Source organism: Thermobia domestica, unplaced genomic scaffold (genome assembly GCF_964235325.1).
Source record: "Thermobia domestica unplaced genomic scaffold, izTheDome1.hap1.1 HAP1_SCAFFOLD_118, whole genome shotgun sequence".
NCBI classification, from domain to species: domain Eukaryota; kingdom Metazoa; phylum Arthropoda; class Insecta; order Zygentoma; family Lepismatidae; genus Thermobia; species Thermobia domestica.
Window position 1 is genome coordinate 54,193 of NW_027655890.1, and position 17,493 is coordinate 71,685.

The 17,493-nt window shown below is 34.6% G+C and overlaps 1 long non-coding RNA gene across 1 annotated transcript; it reads left to right on the plus strand.

Annotated features, from left to right (window-relative positions):
* The first annotated feature begins 780 nt into the window (after positions 1-780).
* Positions 781-7,693, plus strand: LOC145676367 (uncharacterized). The gene is made up of 3 exons (XR_014129381.1): positions 781-930; positions 4,144-4,298; positions 7,039-7,693. It is a non-coding gene; the product is annotated as an uncharacterized LOC145676367 (long non-coding RNA).
* The last annotated feature ends 9,800 nt before the right edge of the window (positions 7,694-17,493 follow it).

The following is a 17,493-nucleotide window of genomic DNA, read 5'->3' on the forward strand; positions in this document are numbered from 1 at the left end:
CCATAGAGCATTCTGACTAATAAAAGCAGTCGTCACTTAAAAAAAAAAAAGGTTGAGAAACGCTGCTCTTAAAAATCCAATTCTTTCAACGAATGCAAAGCTACGAATCCAGCAGTTCAAATATACAATCATTTCTATATGACTATCCATTGTTGTTAGGGTATCAACAGCATCTCTATGGAATAAAGTTGTAACTAATTTTGAATCATGTATATTCAGTACCGACAGCAGCACCACCATTCGGCGCGTGAGTAAAAGCTTTGTCATTCACTGGAATCGAATGCTTGCTCAGTATTTAATCAATCAGCATATAGATAATATAATTGTTGCGATTTTCTTCTCTGAATGTGGATATAGATTTGCCTGAAATATATCGATTTGTGGTACACATTGTTTCCGAAAGATGGCAAAGTGCGATCTTATTTGCCTTGTAGTATGTTTGTAAATGTGTGTGTGTCTTCTAATTGGTAGTTTCACTTTAAGACGTAAATATGTGATATTAATTTTATGTGATAAATTTTAGAATCCATAGTTGTTGCAGACAATATTTCTATTGTGGAAAAATTGTCAATTTTTTCAGTATCATTCTTTCTTAAACTTAACAAAAGATGGATGTTCACTTCATGTTAAAGCTTTGGGTAATTACGAACTGGTTACGTTTGTAAAAGTGTAAAGCACATTGCAGTGCACGATTTTTAAATTATTGTGTATATTCCATCGTTTCAATACATTGTTACATTGAAAAAAAAAACTTTCTTGTACACCAAGTGATATATATTTTTGTGATCTTTTTCCTTGTAGTACTGGATGCTTAGCAAAGCAGGAGAGATCCGAAGAGACGAAGCATGCCTGGATTATGCTGGTCATGATGTCATCTTGTATCCTTGTCATGGGTCCAAAGGAAACCAATATTGGGAATATCATGACGATGTAATAATTTATTGTATTTTACTTATACTGCTATGGACTATTGTGAATTTACTTGACACTGTCAACTTATTATGCAGATGGGAAAAGATAGAATTCTATGTTGCTTGACAATTGGTAGGAAACAAATATTTCCCATAACTTTCGGGCCTATGATTCGGTTAAATCAAATGACCGATATATGACTATAGGTGTTAGTTCAGTTTTATTTGCAAAAGACTGATGATATTCCCCGTCATGCAGAAAAAACCAGGACATGATAAGTCAAGAAAGGTGTTGCAAAACAATATATAGAGAAGACATGAAATGGAAATTGTCATAAGTGCAGAATTTTGGTCACGTTAGTAAGGTATATGGCCACTTCAGGGCAGCACAGCATACTTCACATCTGTTTGACGTGCTGTTGGTGAATGTGTTCAATAGAACCAGGGGTATGTTGACTCATTTTTCCTTAAACGGAGCTTCTAGAGCTTGAAGGTTCCTGGGTAATAGATTCCTTTTTGCAACACATATTCAATTCATAGAGCATCCCTGATAGTGATGATTTCATGGTATGCCTGAGAGGAGAATACCCCATTGCTCTTAAGTTAAGGAATATCTCCTGGATCTTCGCCTTACTACTTTCACTTCGTGTGTAGAGAAAGTCTTCCCCGAGGAAAGTCTTTTGAAATCATAATTGATCGCAAATATGTTCAATGGGATTAAGAACCAGGAAATATGCTGGCGGGTTATGTCTTTGCTGTCTAATGTGACTGTGGGAGGTGTTGTTATCCATGTAAACAATCAGGAACCCCTGCACCACGGAAAAGGCGAACATATCCTTTAGGGATCTTGATATAACACCATTCTCCAGTAAGAAGATGTGCAGTGGTATTCTGTTTTTCATTATACCCGCTCACACCATAACTCTAGGACACCCATACTTATCGCATTCTCTCATACCTACTATGGATGAAACCTTGATCCGCGTTGTCTTCACACCATTTGATGTCCAGAGTCACATTTCGTACAGAATCGTGATTCATCTGAGAAAATTACGTTGGGGCGTCTCCCTTGTTCTCAGTCACGTTGTTCCCTACACCAGTGTAATCTGCCACGACAGTGGGCGAAAATTAATTCTTTTTCGTCAACTAGCCCTTTTACCAGAGATTCTACATAATTATTGTAGATCTTTTATGGCCTCCAGCATGCACACGTACAGCTGTTCCTCCTGCAAAAACGGATTTTTGAAGTCTGATAATATCACATTATGCAACATTTGTGATACTTTGACCTACTTCAAGTCGTTCAACAGCTCTGCCACGATCTTAACAACTGAGATGAACTCTTGCCCCATCTTCCAACAGATTATTAACTCTGCACTTCCAACTGCCTCTGCCATCTTTCACTTATAGCATTCTGACTCAGTCATGGAGTCTTTTCCTGGCTCACTAGTGCCCTCTACTGATTTACTTATAATAATACATATACTCAGAGCCTTGTGAAAGAAAGTTACTAGTCCATATGGGTTTGTTTCCTAGTGATTGTCATGCAATGTATATAATACAGTTGCTAGCGCATAAATACGAGTATTTGCACTGATACCAGATATTGTGTTTATTGTCAGAATTACAGATAAAAAAGAATCTGTATTATTAGAAGACAAAACATAATATAGGTGAAATACACATACTAGTATAAAATCGTCCCTCATTAGATTTTCATTATTTTCTGTTCAAGACTAACTTTGGTTGCTATTTAAACTGTATTTATTTTGTTTTTGTTATGTCGTATGGTTTAGAAATTCATTCGAGAACCCAAAGCCTGCACAACATTATATTTCCACGGAGGTCTGCCATTGTGCCAAGTTTGATCTCGATCGGATGAGTTAGGTGAATGGATTTTTGTTGTAATTGGAGGGAAGTTGCTCATTACTCGACGTAAGCATTTGGTTGTCCGAATGCATTCCCGAGATGTCTGAAGCATTCTTAATTATATATGACATGGTGATTCGAGATCGCGCGCTGAATGTCATAAGGAGTCACATCGGACATACCATAATCAGCGTAAAACAGAATGCTCACAGAGTTAACATTGGAAAAGCACTTGGTGGACGAATTCTCATTGTAAACAATGTAAAACAGAATTTTCAACATTAGAAAGAGAGTAAAGTCCTTTTCGTTTTGTTGTGCGAACACAATTTTTCAAAGGCATTATGCTTTTCGTTGATTGCCAAGTTGAACTATTCGCCTGTCATGTTCATTCACAATGCACTAAAACATATATGAATAATCACTAAAAGTCTATCGTTTCTCTCCAAATTTGGAATTATTGCATACCTAGTATTTCATACGTATGTTTATATATACCTGGCAAACTTTCATCGTCAATAATTTAGGGAAAAAAATGAAATGAAATCTTTGAGTTTTACGTCCCACGGTTAAGCCGGTTACGCTAAAGGAGACGATGGTGATGAAATAATGAATGAAATGGTGGAATGAAGAAAGTGGGAGAACCCCGAGGAAACCCACGTACACAGTGTTTGTCCACCAAAAAGTTCACTTGGCGGGAGCTGGGATTGAACCCGGAACCCCAAGTACCAGAGGTGAATGCTCTACCACTGAGCCATCAATAATTTAGGAACCGTAAGCCTGCATAATATAATATTTCCCACACTTTTATAAAGGTAAACTTCTACCAGCATGCCAAGTTTGATCCCGATCCGATGACTTTGATATATTGGTTTTTGGTTTCCAAAATAGGACGCAAAATTCAAGAACCGTAAACCTCCACAACATATTTCACAGGCTTATACAGGCTGGTAAATATCTATCACCGTGGCAAACTGATCCCGATCGAAGCGTTTACAGACACATAAGGGTTTTTGTTTTCGTTTTCTATCTTTCTGTTTCTCCTTCATTTTAGTTTTATTATGACCTCCGTTTTAATTTCATAGACCTTTGCCTGTTATTCTATTATCTTTCACAAACTTATGTTAGATCTAAAAATGTTTTTAGGAGTCTTATTTTTGATTGTTGTATATAGTGAGTTATTTTATAAGGAGCATGTTGCAGTCATTGGCTATTTCCTCACTGGGACAAATAGCCGTCCCCATTAAACACAAACAATGAATCAAATTTCTGAACTCTTACTTAGTTGAAATTAGAGAAATTGCTTTCTTAGTTGCAACTTATATATATGAACACGTTGCAATTACTTGATAACCGTTTGTTTCAGACCCATCTAATACAACATGGAAGTAGTAAAAAGTGCCTGGCCATTAGTGAGAGTAAACAGAAGCTGCTGATGGAAGACTGTAATTTGTCCAATTCGCGCCAACAGTGGAAATTCGAAAACTATGATCCGTCCAAATTTCATTAATGAGGATGAAGGTAGGCTTCTGCTTTGGTTTTTTGTTTTTAATCACTCAGAAAAAGAAATTGACGTATATTTAAAGTTTTGAACAACTTACCTCTGAGGGTATCATATTATTTCAAATCTCCGTATTGTTTTAACAATTTCTGTTGTCTTCCTTGGCATCCTTGAAATTCGTACTGTAAACATAAGATGTGTTGTAAGTTTAAAGTAGGAATTTTCAACCTGCCGAGAACGGTGAGAGGAATTGTTGAAATAGTACCGAGATTTTGCAAATGAAATCCAGTCAAAGGTAAGTTTTATGCAAATTATGGTCATTGTTGGGTACTGTTGTAGCCTTTTATATGCTGAACGACAGGAAAATTTGTTTGTTGTTATTAAACAATCTAAAAATTGTTAATACATTATCATAAATTTTTAACTAATTTATATAAAAGAACAAGTGTTGTTACCTATGTGGTGCGTCGTCAAGATTTTTTTGCTGCAATATTTCAAACTTCACTGCTTTATCCAGCAGGCCTTTTCTCAGGATTATTTCTTCAACTCTTACTCGTACATGTTAATCCTCTTGTATACGGAAAAAAGGATAACTTCAGAACATAATTTTTTATGAACATAAGATAGCGCCATATTTCGCTTAGAGAAAACAGTGTTGCAGTATCCATTAATATTGAACTAATTGGATGTTTTGTGAAGTTTACTAACTCTGATATTGTGGAAATTTTGGTGTACGTTAACATCCACTTAGTTTAACGTCAGTGGCTATGGAAACATTATTGTGTAAAAAAGGAATATGGCAGCTACATTATGTTCATAGCAAAGTATTCCGAATAGGGTTCACCAATTTTCAGAAGAGGATAGATATATTAATCTACTTAGTTTGACTTTTAAGTTGTCACCACCTATTTTGTGGACTCAATTAAAAAATAAAGATGGGAATTAATTAATAATTTTATTCGTTATAATTCCTAAATATTATATTTCAGTGAACTGAATACGTTCATTATTGCGTGGCGAAGATTCTTCCTTTGCCTCTTCGACACCAGTTGGCGTCATAAAGTTCGAAACGTATGTAGTTCGAACAATAGTTTAGTGTATTCTCGTCACGACAATAATGACATTCCCAGGCTTTCGTATGACTTTGGAAGACGTCATCAGTACCATGTGGATATTTCCGCCAATCATAATTGAGTATGTTGGATTGTTTCAATATGGCGAAATTCGACAAATTTAGTCTACGTGAGTCCAATCCCAAGAAGCTCACGTCGAGCGAGGCGCTCCGTGGATGAAACCTTTCGCTAACTGTGGCCGTGTATATGGTAGTACATTAATAAGCAAGAATTTACGTAGAGTACGGGCCGCAGAAATCAAAGGTGTAACTATAATTCTAGTTATAATCGCATACAGCTTTATGCGCCGCTAAAATGATTGATTTAATCATTTTGCTTACATGTAATTGTGACTCCTGAAATTATGACATGTATAGGGGCGGCGATGGATCGTGAAGCTTAATTTCACTACCCAATAGAACGCGAGGGCGTGTCGTCAACCCCCCACTCATGAAATTTTGGCACTGTTGTCTCTTGCACTATACGGAGAACATACCTGAGCGTACAGTGTCAGATTTCCGCTGAAGTTTCGTTTTATTATTACTGTTGTAGTTTTATATCTTTTGCTATTATTTTTTATTATTATTTAATACGAATAACTGTTAGTGTTCATGTTATAGTCCAATAAGTGCGTTTTTATTTGCTCGTTTGCCATGTTGTCTAAGTTTGGCAACGTTGTTGGTACACTTCTACTTTTTCACGTTTTCTCACGTGTGCGTTCGGAAGGCAGCTGCACGAATCATACCGAATTCTTCCGATGCATCACATGTGAAGAAAAGCAGTTTGAGTTGTGTAGAGCCCAGGCTTTACGAGTCGTCATGGAATAACTTGTGGGAGTTCTAGACTATACCGGTGTTCAAAGTTTATATCAGTACAATTGAAACTTTGTTTGTAAACCAATCCTTTTGTGATACTTTAATTAGTGGAAAAGAAAGTAAACACAGTAGGACGGGACAGGTTTGGCGAGAATGCGGGGAATGGTAACACACTAGCTTTTTTTGTTTGTTTGTTTGTTAAAAACTCACGGAGATACTTTCCAGTTTCTGCTCCTACTTTGTAGAATGGGGTATGAAACATGCTCACTGCTTTCGTTTCTTTAAATCCATCACTACTATTTGGTGAATAATCCACACAGGGTCTCATACTGTCCTGAGACTTGAATTTCGTTAATTTAAAATGATATCCCGAACTCCATCAATCATTCCAGTTGTTCTGGCTGACTTGCTTGGATCTGTGTGCTCTTCATTTTCCACAGAATCTCTTATGTTATTCAAAAATACAGTAACGACGAAGCTAATTTCCCCCATAAACCTTTACCAACTTTTCAGATGTTTCCGATGGAGTTTCCTCTAAAAGCGTACAGGGGAGGCATTCAGTTTTTGTACCATTGTTGAAACGGTGATGAGATACCACAACACTAGTGTATACCTAGCCATGCCACGCACCACAGCAACTACCTGCGGAGCTGATAATTTCTGCTCTTGTTCCCAAGGTCACTCACAAAATTTACAACTATGAAAAATTTCTGTGCCAATACTAATTTTGCAGAGAAAAAATCTCTTCTAATTGCTGCACTGTATGTATTTCGATCCATTCATTAACTGGTTAGAAATTTGTATTTTAATGAGTCTTTTTTTTCTGTTTTCAGCTAAGAAAGCTCTCCGTCATATCGTGCCATTGTTGTTTGGTCAGTACGAAGAGTAAAGAAAGAAGAAAGAAGGGGAGGAAAAGAACCAAACATATCCAAGCTGCCTAAGAAACATAGAGAAACACGAAGCCTTCCCTTGTGTGCGAGAGAGAGAGAGAGAGAGAGAATGTAAGGGAGAGAGAGAGAGAGTGCAACGTTTGCTCAGTTGTTTTTCGTAAAGAACTTGTGTATAATTGAATGTGAAAATTAATTTAATTTTTGGTGATATAATTTTATTGTTAAGGCTGGACCTTTCTTGTGCACCGATTGTGTGGAGCACGCAAAAGGTGGTATGAAGAGAACATGTCTACTATGTCTAGGATGATGAAAAGTTGAGGACACATTTTTTCAATGTGAGAGAGGAAACAGTGTTTGAAGAAATAATAAACTATTGATTTCTTGTCCAGTTGTGGAACATATCATTAATTTGCATTAAGACTTCAACCAAACAAATTAGAGTTTTCACACTCCATTTTGTGTACCTTTTGAATAAAAGTAAAGAAAAAAGTGTTCTGAATGCACATTAAAATATCCTAGAGTGTTTTTGTAATAATATTTTTACACATCCTGTTGATTGTAGTTCATAAAATTTTAGATTTTATGAAGACATTATGAAAGCGAGCAGTGTGCGAATTGAAAAATTTTCCCAGGGGGGGATGAATTTCACCCATATGCGCACCGTCCTCACACACACACACACACACACACACACATATATATATATATATATATTGACAACCCAGCCACTCAGTGCCTAATTGGGGATGCAAAGTTGAGTGTAACTGGATGCCTTCCACTCACCATCTAGAATGAGTGGGACAAACTCTGATATTAATTTGCGAGAGGTTTTCCATTTGGGGATAATTCAAATAAAGATACGTCCACTTCATTAAAATAAAAACACTGTATTACGTTATGTTTATGAGTGTACTGTAAGATTTCAGAACGCTAGTAATGACGGATATTAAGATTCATTTGCCAGACGGGTACAGAAACGATCAAGTATTGAGCTTTTGAATCCTGAATCGGTGCTACACATACCTGGATAAAATTGGTGTATTTCCCGCGTTGCTCCGGCGTTGAACTCGGCTCCTTCAAGCTGAATCTCCTTGCTGGTGGAAGACGAAAATGAGCATTGAGGTATGGCTCCTCTCAAATGCTACTCTCTGCGTGATGTCCTACGTTGTTAGAATGATTTGGAATATGAAGTCTTTTCTCCTCCTGTCATCTGGCTGATTCTCGAATAGAACTTGGTTCTCCAAACTCGAACCAAAGAATGATCACTGTAACTTGATCATAGACTCTACTATAGACTTCCTATCGACTCTCAATAAACTCTCTATCGAATCTCCAAGCACTGTCGAATCTCGAAGTACTGTCCACTGTCGAATCTCTGAGAACTGACGAATCTCGAAGTACTGTCCACTGTCGAATCTCTGAGAACTGTCCCAAAACCTTCTCGTCCTCCAGTTTTGTTTCGCCTTGTCCAACCTCCGTCGTCTGCTTGTCGTCTGCTGCAGCACATGCAACACCGTTTTCACATGGAGAGACAAATTCCTTCCATGTGTCAAAACTCAAAACTGCAACCCTCGACACGTTCTGATTTCCCGATTCTAAGCAATTCTCCGAACATCCGTAATCTCATGAAATTCGTGAAATCTTACAGATTCACTTTATACAATTTCTAGAATCTGGCTAATGTGAGGATAGACACATTGTCAACATTTCCTTCCTACATTGCCAGACTCTCAACGATGACATTCTTGTACACATGTGTTTACAATAAACTGCTGACACAAACATTAGCAACTTTGTGCAGCTTGCATTTACTCGCATATACAACATTTAATTCCCATAACCTTAATAAATGATTTTGTGACATAAACATAAAATAAAATCAAAATATACAAATTACTTTCCTCGAAAATCGAGTCCTGCTACATGGCCCCCCTTAAAAACTTGGTTGCTCCGCAAACCAAATTAGACCTCGTAAGAGGGCGATTTTCCATAAACACCCTGTACATGATATATATATTGAATCCATATTGATAGATAAATATAAACTTGAAATAAAATAAAATAAAACATGTATTATTATGCAGAATAATTATATAAATAGTAATCAATATTCCTTCACCTAAAATTATTCAAAAATATATATATTTGAATTTTTAATCTTTTTCTTAATTCCTATAATTATAAAATACAAAAACTTCAAATGTAATGTAGCAAAGTATATCCTCACGACATCTAGTGAGTTTTCGCTGAAATACATGCTCATCACATTTGGTCAAGAGTGATTGTGCATAATTACATATATGTTAGTTTGCAAGTACTCTTGAATTATCTTCTCTTAGCGACAACGCTTTTAGAATCTCCTGTTACCAAAAACTTCCACTACTCTGTCTGTCCATACGTGCCAACCAATGACTTTATTGGCCGTATCAGTACTGGATCAACTTCATTTATTTCCACCGCTATGTGAATGGAAATCTAAAACAAAAGTTTGTAACATAGTTTGTAAAACATAGTTAGTTAATATATTCACATTTGCACTGTAAAAACTTGAAAATATAATTGTTTTATTTTCATCAAAATTTTATTCACTGACATTTTAGCATGAACGGAAATATAATCTTGCCGCAGGGCGTTGGATATCCTGTAGATACTTCCAGCATAGTAACTGCAAGATCAACAGTTTTCAATCAAGTGCGTCAAGGTTAACCTGACTTCCTTTTCCTGCCTTTCTGTTCGCGCGTCACTGTTGACTGGATAACATCGAGTGTTAATATTCCGTAGCAATTATTGCGTTATTAGTTTTAAAACACTGTAATTTACAATACAACGACGTCACACGGTGTATGTGAATATTCTTATCCGTGTCGAATGTTTGTTAGATTCACTACAATTGTTCCAATTCTTGATGTTTACTTTCGGGATTTCGTGCGGGATCTCATGCACTGCAGTAGTGTTACCGATATTCAAGGCTCATACTAGTACTCAACCTTTACTCTACCAATCTGGCATATCCGTTTGTGATTAGAGTATTTAAAATGTGATATATTAAAATTAATAAAATATTATAAAGTGATAAAATGTTTAAAAGTGAAAATGTTATTGGTTAATACGTGATATATACTTAAATGGATATAATTACTTTATGGACATTACACAGGATTACACAATGGACTATTTACTGGATTACCTATATGGGTAAGTACAAAATTTACACGCGAATATATATTTAAATACTATGACTATTTACTTATTCTTAACCTAAAATTATTATTATCCCTAACACTTGTTAACTGCATACAAAAATTGATTGCGATTCAGAGAAAATGATGGATTTTACATTTCCTTAAAATCCTGAAGGCTTTGGTTGTTAAATACGGCAGCCTGACTTGCCGTATCATCTCAATCAAAATTTGGCTACAGCTAGCACATTTATTACTATCTATATACATGATTTTACAAAAATCTGACCGGTTTTCAAAATTTTAAAACTTGATTCTTCTTCATACTTGCATTTAATAGAACTATCGTGACGTGATTCCTTTTTTTTTCATGAATATTGAAGACGTGACTATCTATTCTCCTAGATCATAACAATAGACTACTTATTTATTATATTATTTACTTATTTACTTATTTGCCTAATTACATTGTCTAGGATGGCCATTTCCATAACAATTTCACTAGGTCAACAATTCATTTTATTATTAATTACTATTAATCTTCTTATCATATACTTATTAACTTATTACTCTATACTTATTTCTACATTAAAATATTAAATTATTAAATTATTTTAACAATGCCGACAGGGCCTATAGCGTGTGAGAAGGATTACTTTCGAAGAAAGTCTAAAACTACTTCATATTTCCAACTCGAATAAGTACTAAATCTGTTCAGGGCTTCTCGTGTGCAGGAAAATCCTCTGCATGTCCCCGATAACACTTCTTTTTTCTTTTCTTTTTTTTTCACTATTCTTCTTGCGCTTTATTCATATATATTCATCTACTTCTTATATTCTCTTGGAGTACTCTTAGCGCTAACTCATGCATAAATATTCATCTATAAATCTATTCGTCGATGCATGCTTTATTCTATAAACTCATTATTTACTTCTATCTTCTTACTCTTATTTACTTATTAAACATTATTCATTATTTATTATTTCTCTCTTCTTCTCTCTATCCACATTTATTATTAATTTTAGTCTATGTTATAAATCTACTGTTGCTTATTTCTTTACGTCTAACGTCTTTAATTGTTTACTTTTTAAATCTATCTTCTACTAAAATGTCCTTCTTCTCAATACTCACACTCCTAATCCAACTCTTTTCCTCTTTCTTTCTTCCTACTAACACAACTGAATCGATTAATCTAGACAATTATTACATTATAACAAGAAGAATATAACTATATTCTATTTTCCTATATTTTAGATGCACTACTAACATCTCTCTCTCTTCTGACTATCCTACTATTCCCTAGGGTATTGAATAATTTACTCGCTAATTATTACTATCTTAATTTTAATCTTACGCTAAGGTACTGGCTAAAAATGAAGGATATCTCCACCAAAAAAAATTTCACTGCTTTACACGTGATGTACGAGTCAACTCCTGTGTCTCTTTTTTTTCAACAATCACGGATATAACGAAATACTTTAGTTTGTATAATATTAACCTGTACCTTGGGCAAAAGGTGCTCATAAATATGTAATATACTTAGTAGAATGTTCATTTTAGATTAACAGAAAAGAAGAATGTTTTTAATATATGTAAGAGATTATGGGATAGTTGTGACTATGTACATGTTATGTGTTGATCTAGTCAAGTGAATTTATGTATTTCACGGTTTTAAAAGGAGAATATTTAAGACATATCAAGCAATAAAGGTGAGACTAATGATCTTTAAAAATCTGAGTTGATTCTTGCATAAAGAAAAGTAATTATCGCTTCGTAACTTATATTTTAAAAGACGGACCAGGTTGACGACGCTTTTCTATAGTGTCGTTATAAAAATTTGGTTTACCAAACCCGGGACTTTTGAAAATTCAGTTCCCGAAGAAGGAAAGTAGGGCTGAATTTACTTTGATATTACCATTTATGAATACGAACTTAACCGTATTACGAAGCGGTAAGGTCATCAAAAGAAAAATGGATAGTGAAATTGTGCAACAGGAATCAAATATCAGTAATCAAGGTGAAATTAGTGCAACACCAAGTTTGTCACCTGAGGATCGACTTTTGTTAGCTGTGCAGCGACAAATTATGCAAATGACGACTGAGATAAAACAAACCATGGAACAGAAGCTCAATGAATCTAACACAAACATGGAACAGAAGTTCTATGAAGCTAACAAGACCATGGAACAGAAGTTCAACGAATCTAGCCAGACTATGGAACAGAAGATAGAACTGAAATTCAACGAAGCTAGCAAGCAGTATGAAGAATTAAGCAGACGGATAGAACGGATAGAACTGAAATCAGACGATACGAAACAAACAATCGTCCAGGTGATGAACGATATATCCTCGCAGTTTGAAGAGAAGTTAAAAAGGATAGCCGATGAGTGTCAAGAAAAGCACGATCATCAAAATCATGAAATCTGCGCTGTAAAAAAGGATTTAACGTTAATAGAATCTTCCGTTAAACAGCAAAAGATCCAGTTGGCTACTATGCAGGAAGAAATTAAAACGTTACAGGCTAGAGACAACATTTATCGCAATAATCTGAGCAGTGATCGCTTCGAGTTTCCCCAATCACCGGATATAAATACGCCTTCGCCAGAATCTGAGGAGGATATTATATTAGAGGAAAATTGTCCGAAGATCACTGATGAACGAAATATGGATGGTATCATGACACAACACGCCACGGACCGGAACAATCACATCACAAGAACAAGGAGTGAGAAAAGAAAGGTAAAGTTAAGTGTCAAGATGAGCGAAATCAAAGCCATGAGTAAATTTAGTGGTAAGTGCAATGAAAATGCTAGTTCTTTCTTAGAGAAATTCCAAGACGAATGCAATATAATGTCTATCGACCGATCACAATACATGAAATTAATACCCCATGTATTACTCCCACCTTGTTCCTTATGGTTTAAGGCAATACGTGATCACATTAGTACATATGAGGAATTTAAAGCGGCATTGATCGCGAATTACGAAAATGACTTTTTGCTGGCAAACAGAGATGCCACTCTTAGAAATCAACATTTCAATCCTCGATTGCACAAATCAATTGTAGAGTTTGTTGTAAATGTCTATAACGAATTAAAGGTTGTTAATCCCTTGCAATCGGAATCAAGAATAATTGCATCGATTCGCAATTTGCTTCCATTTAAATTGCAGCAGATATTATTTTCCACACAGTGTATGAGTTTCAGTCATTTATTAATGCTTGTACAATGCTACGAAACTCAATATCATGCTATGAATCTAACACAACCAGGAATGGGTAAAAATAAGAATAATTCAGATCATTTGGTCCCTGTTCGGAATTTGAGTATCCGAAGTGTGAATAATACTGAACCGAACCTAAGACGAGTCTACTCTAGCAATCAAAATGAACAAAATAGACAAGGTTATGTAGGGAATCCGCCTAACCTAATCAACCGAAGTAGACACAAAAATAATAGAAATACATGTCGAAATCCTAGAGATGCTACCAATCCTATGTATAGACATAATCATTGTTCACGAGATGGTACTTCATATCAAAATTCAAATCACGATGAAAGACATGTACAACCTAATGTAGAACCTAATCACGATTGTGCGGTACAGTGCACTTTATTAGATTCATATGCCAGTGCGAATGTAACATGATTACCGTTAACGAAATTAGGTTAAACCCATGTTGGTTATAGATTCTTGTGAATTTTCGTTTTAAAGTTTGTGTTAATATTAATAATGAAAACGATTGTTATAAGTATTTGAAATGCTCAAATAAATAAGAATGAAAAATAATAATAATAATGAAAAATGTGTTTATATAATAACAAAAGGGTGTCTTTTGTTTCTGTAAAATAAATTTCTTTACTTCTATTTGATTATTCAAACGTAGGTTATGTTTAATTTTTATTCTTTCTTATTAATGTGAAGAATCATAATTCAATTTATAATTAGTTAAAGGCAAAGATTATTTATATTAGATTGATTTGTGTTTAATTATCAAAGATTATGTTAAGAATAAGATCCATTCTATAAAATCAATTATTCAATGACTACCTTGAATGAAATTCTTCTTTATTTATGACATCTTAGTGCTACTATGTATACATTAAAATTGCAACATCTAACTTATTTGTTATACAATGCGCCCGAAAAGAACAAATATTATTTTGTCATATCACCGTTTGTAATGATGATCGAAACTATTAATCTTCATAATTTGTGTTTCACCCTCGTTAATTATATTTATAAGCGACGATGTTTTTAATAATAAAGAATAAATAATAATGTAATAAAAGATAAATATTAATGAAATCAAAGATTTATTGTGAATGTATTTATGTGAATGATAATAAATAATATTATATATATATGAGGGTTAACCAAAATGTAATGAAGATATATACGAGGTGTGATCAAAATATAAAGAACATATGTAATGTACGAACATTAATGTAATCAGACCAGTGGTTCTTGAATATAAAAGCCAAGCCCACTCATGACTTTTATATTCAGTCCCTTTATCGGGCGACATTTTCTATAACGAAATACTTTAGTTTGTATAATATTAACCTGTACCTTGGGCAAAAGGTGCTCATAAATATGTAATATACTTAGTAGAATGTTCATTTTAGATTAACAGAAAAGAAGAATGTTTTTAATATATGTAAGAGATTATGGGATAGTTGTGACTATGTACATGTTATGTGTTGATCTAGTCAAGTGAATTTATGTATTTCACGGTTTTAAAAGGAGAATATTTAAGACATATCAAGCAATAAAGGTGAGACTAATGATCTTTAAATATCTGAGTTGATTCTTGCATAAAGAAAAGTAATTATCGCTTCGTAACTTATATTTTAAAAGACGGACCAGGTTGACGACGCTTTTCTATAGTGTCGTTATACGGAAGACTTATGTGGCTCAATAAATAAAATATTCTCGTCGACGTTCGGTAATCGCCCAATTTCAACTCGACGAGAATGGGATTTCCTTCCTGATTAGAGTTTCCCCTAATGAAAGGTTTTGCCTAATTATCAGGGTTTCTTAATTTTAACTTATGTCTAGATTAAATCTACTTCAATTGCATCATTCATTTCTTGTTTTTTTTTCATTCTTGCCTTTTCTTACATCTAAAATCCTAATGCAAAAACTAATCACAAAATCATTCATATTTCATTTTCCTTTGTTTTGCTTTTCTTTTCTCCATAGTCTTTCCTACTTTTATTCTTTTTATTACGTCACTATAAAATTACATTAAAATTATATGCCATAAAGACATACTGCAATAAAACCAATTGATAGTCAGATTTTCCTCTTCCAATATTAATAATGCTACTATAACTACCCATATATACTTATGTCCTCTATTACTAAAACAAAATTTCTTACAATCAGATTATTAACCTAACTAAATACTTAAAACATTGATAATTACTAATAATATCTATCCTTACCCTATACATATATAACTAATAATAATAATAATATCTATACAATTCTCTTATTTTACTTCTTCCTTGTCTTTAAGCTGACAACCATGGTGTTCGCTTTTTAAAGAATAAAGCAAAAGCCACTAAATCTAGTAACGATTTATCACTCGCTACTATGATTTTTGCTTGTTTTTCGAATTGTGCTAATGTTGTTATGAAGTCAGAGATTCTTACAGCCTGTGTACAATTAAATCTATGCCTGAATCTTTCTAGCCATCTATTAACTACATCCTGGCTAGCACCACTTGAGAACAATGCACATATTTTATACTTTATCTGATCCTCTTTCACTGCAAAGAATACAGCGTTTCTTATCAACGTATTGGTTTCAGCTATTCCTGTCAAAATCGACAAAAAATGTCTTCTGAAACCTAATTCTACCAAATCTTCTATACTAAAATTTCTCTCAGAGAACTCTATTAAATAATAATGCTTATATGCGTAACCTAACACATTGCATCTAAATGCTTGTTCTTTGTTATCGCTATACGTCGGAAAATATTCTGTGAAATGTTTTAGTACTCCTAGGTCTAAACAATAATATCTAGACTTAGAAAACATAGACGCTGGTTTTCCGTTGTCTTTTAACACTGGGTAATGAACCCTGTGATTATTCTTTAAAGATAACATTGTAAGATCTTAGTGCTATTTTCTACTAATTGAATACTAAATTGTTTACTTTTAAGATTAATATAGGTTATATTTAATCTATTACACAGTAACTGCTTTGTCTTTGTTATTCTTCCTGCTCTGCTCGTAACCTTGAAACGGAGCAAATAATTCGAGCGGATCTGGACGTAAAATGAACAATCGTGTGCCGTCGTGTCTAATCGGCCACACTCGTGTTTAAGCGCTTGCGCCACAATCGACGTTCGCTCAGCAGATCCTGACTGACTTATACATCTCGTTCTGTGCATTCAGAACGTAACAACAAAATTATTTCACTACTTTTCTTTTCTCTTATTATTATTATTCTAAACTTGTAATATATTATCATTATATGTGTTACTATTATTAACCTGAAGATTATAAAACAAGCTACCATGAAATTACCACGTTCGAAGTGAGGGTGGGATGGGTGGGTTTTATTTACTAATAAAACATAATTACTACTGTAATGTACTTCTACCATGAATGGGTGGGTAGGGAGGGTTTTTAAATTTACTAGGATCGTTACTATGGTCAAAATGACCTCACAGCATCTTCAACATGCTCTAAATTACTACTGGAATTGTTACAAAGGCGTAAGCCACCAGCATGTCTCCACCATGCTGTCTAATTACTACTGATTTACTACTGGGACGTTTACAAGCCAGCAATCTCCAACCATGGTTTACTGTTTACTGGAATCGAAACCAGCATCTACATCATGACAACCCAGCCACTCAGTGCCTAATTGGGGATGCAAAGTTGAGTGTAACTGGATGCCTTCCACTCACCATCTAGAATGAGTGGGACAAACTCTGATATTAATTTGCGAGAGGTTTTCCATTTGGGGATAATTCAAATAAAGATACGTCCACTTCATTAAAATAAAAACACTGTATTACGTTATGTTTATGAGTGTACTGTAAGATTTCAGAACGCTAGTAATGACGGATATTAAGATTCATTTGCCAGACGGGTACAGAAACGATCAAGTATTGAGCTTTTGAATCCTGAATCGGTGCTACACATACCTGGATAAAATTGGTGTATTTCCCGCGTTGCTCCGGCGTTGAACTCGGCTCCTT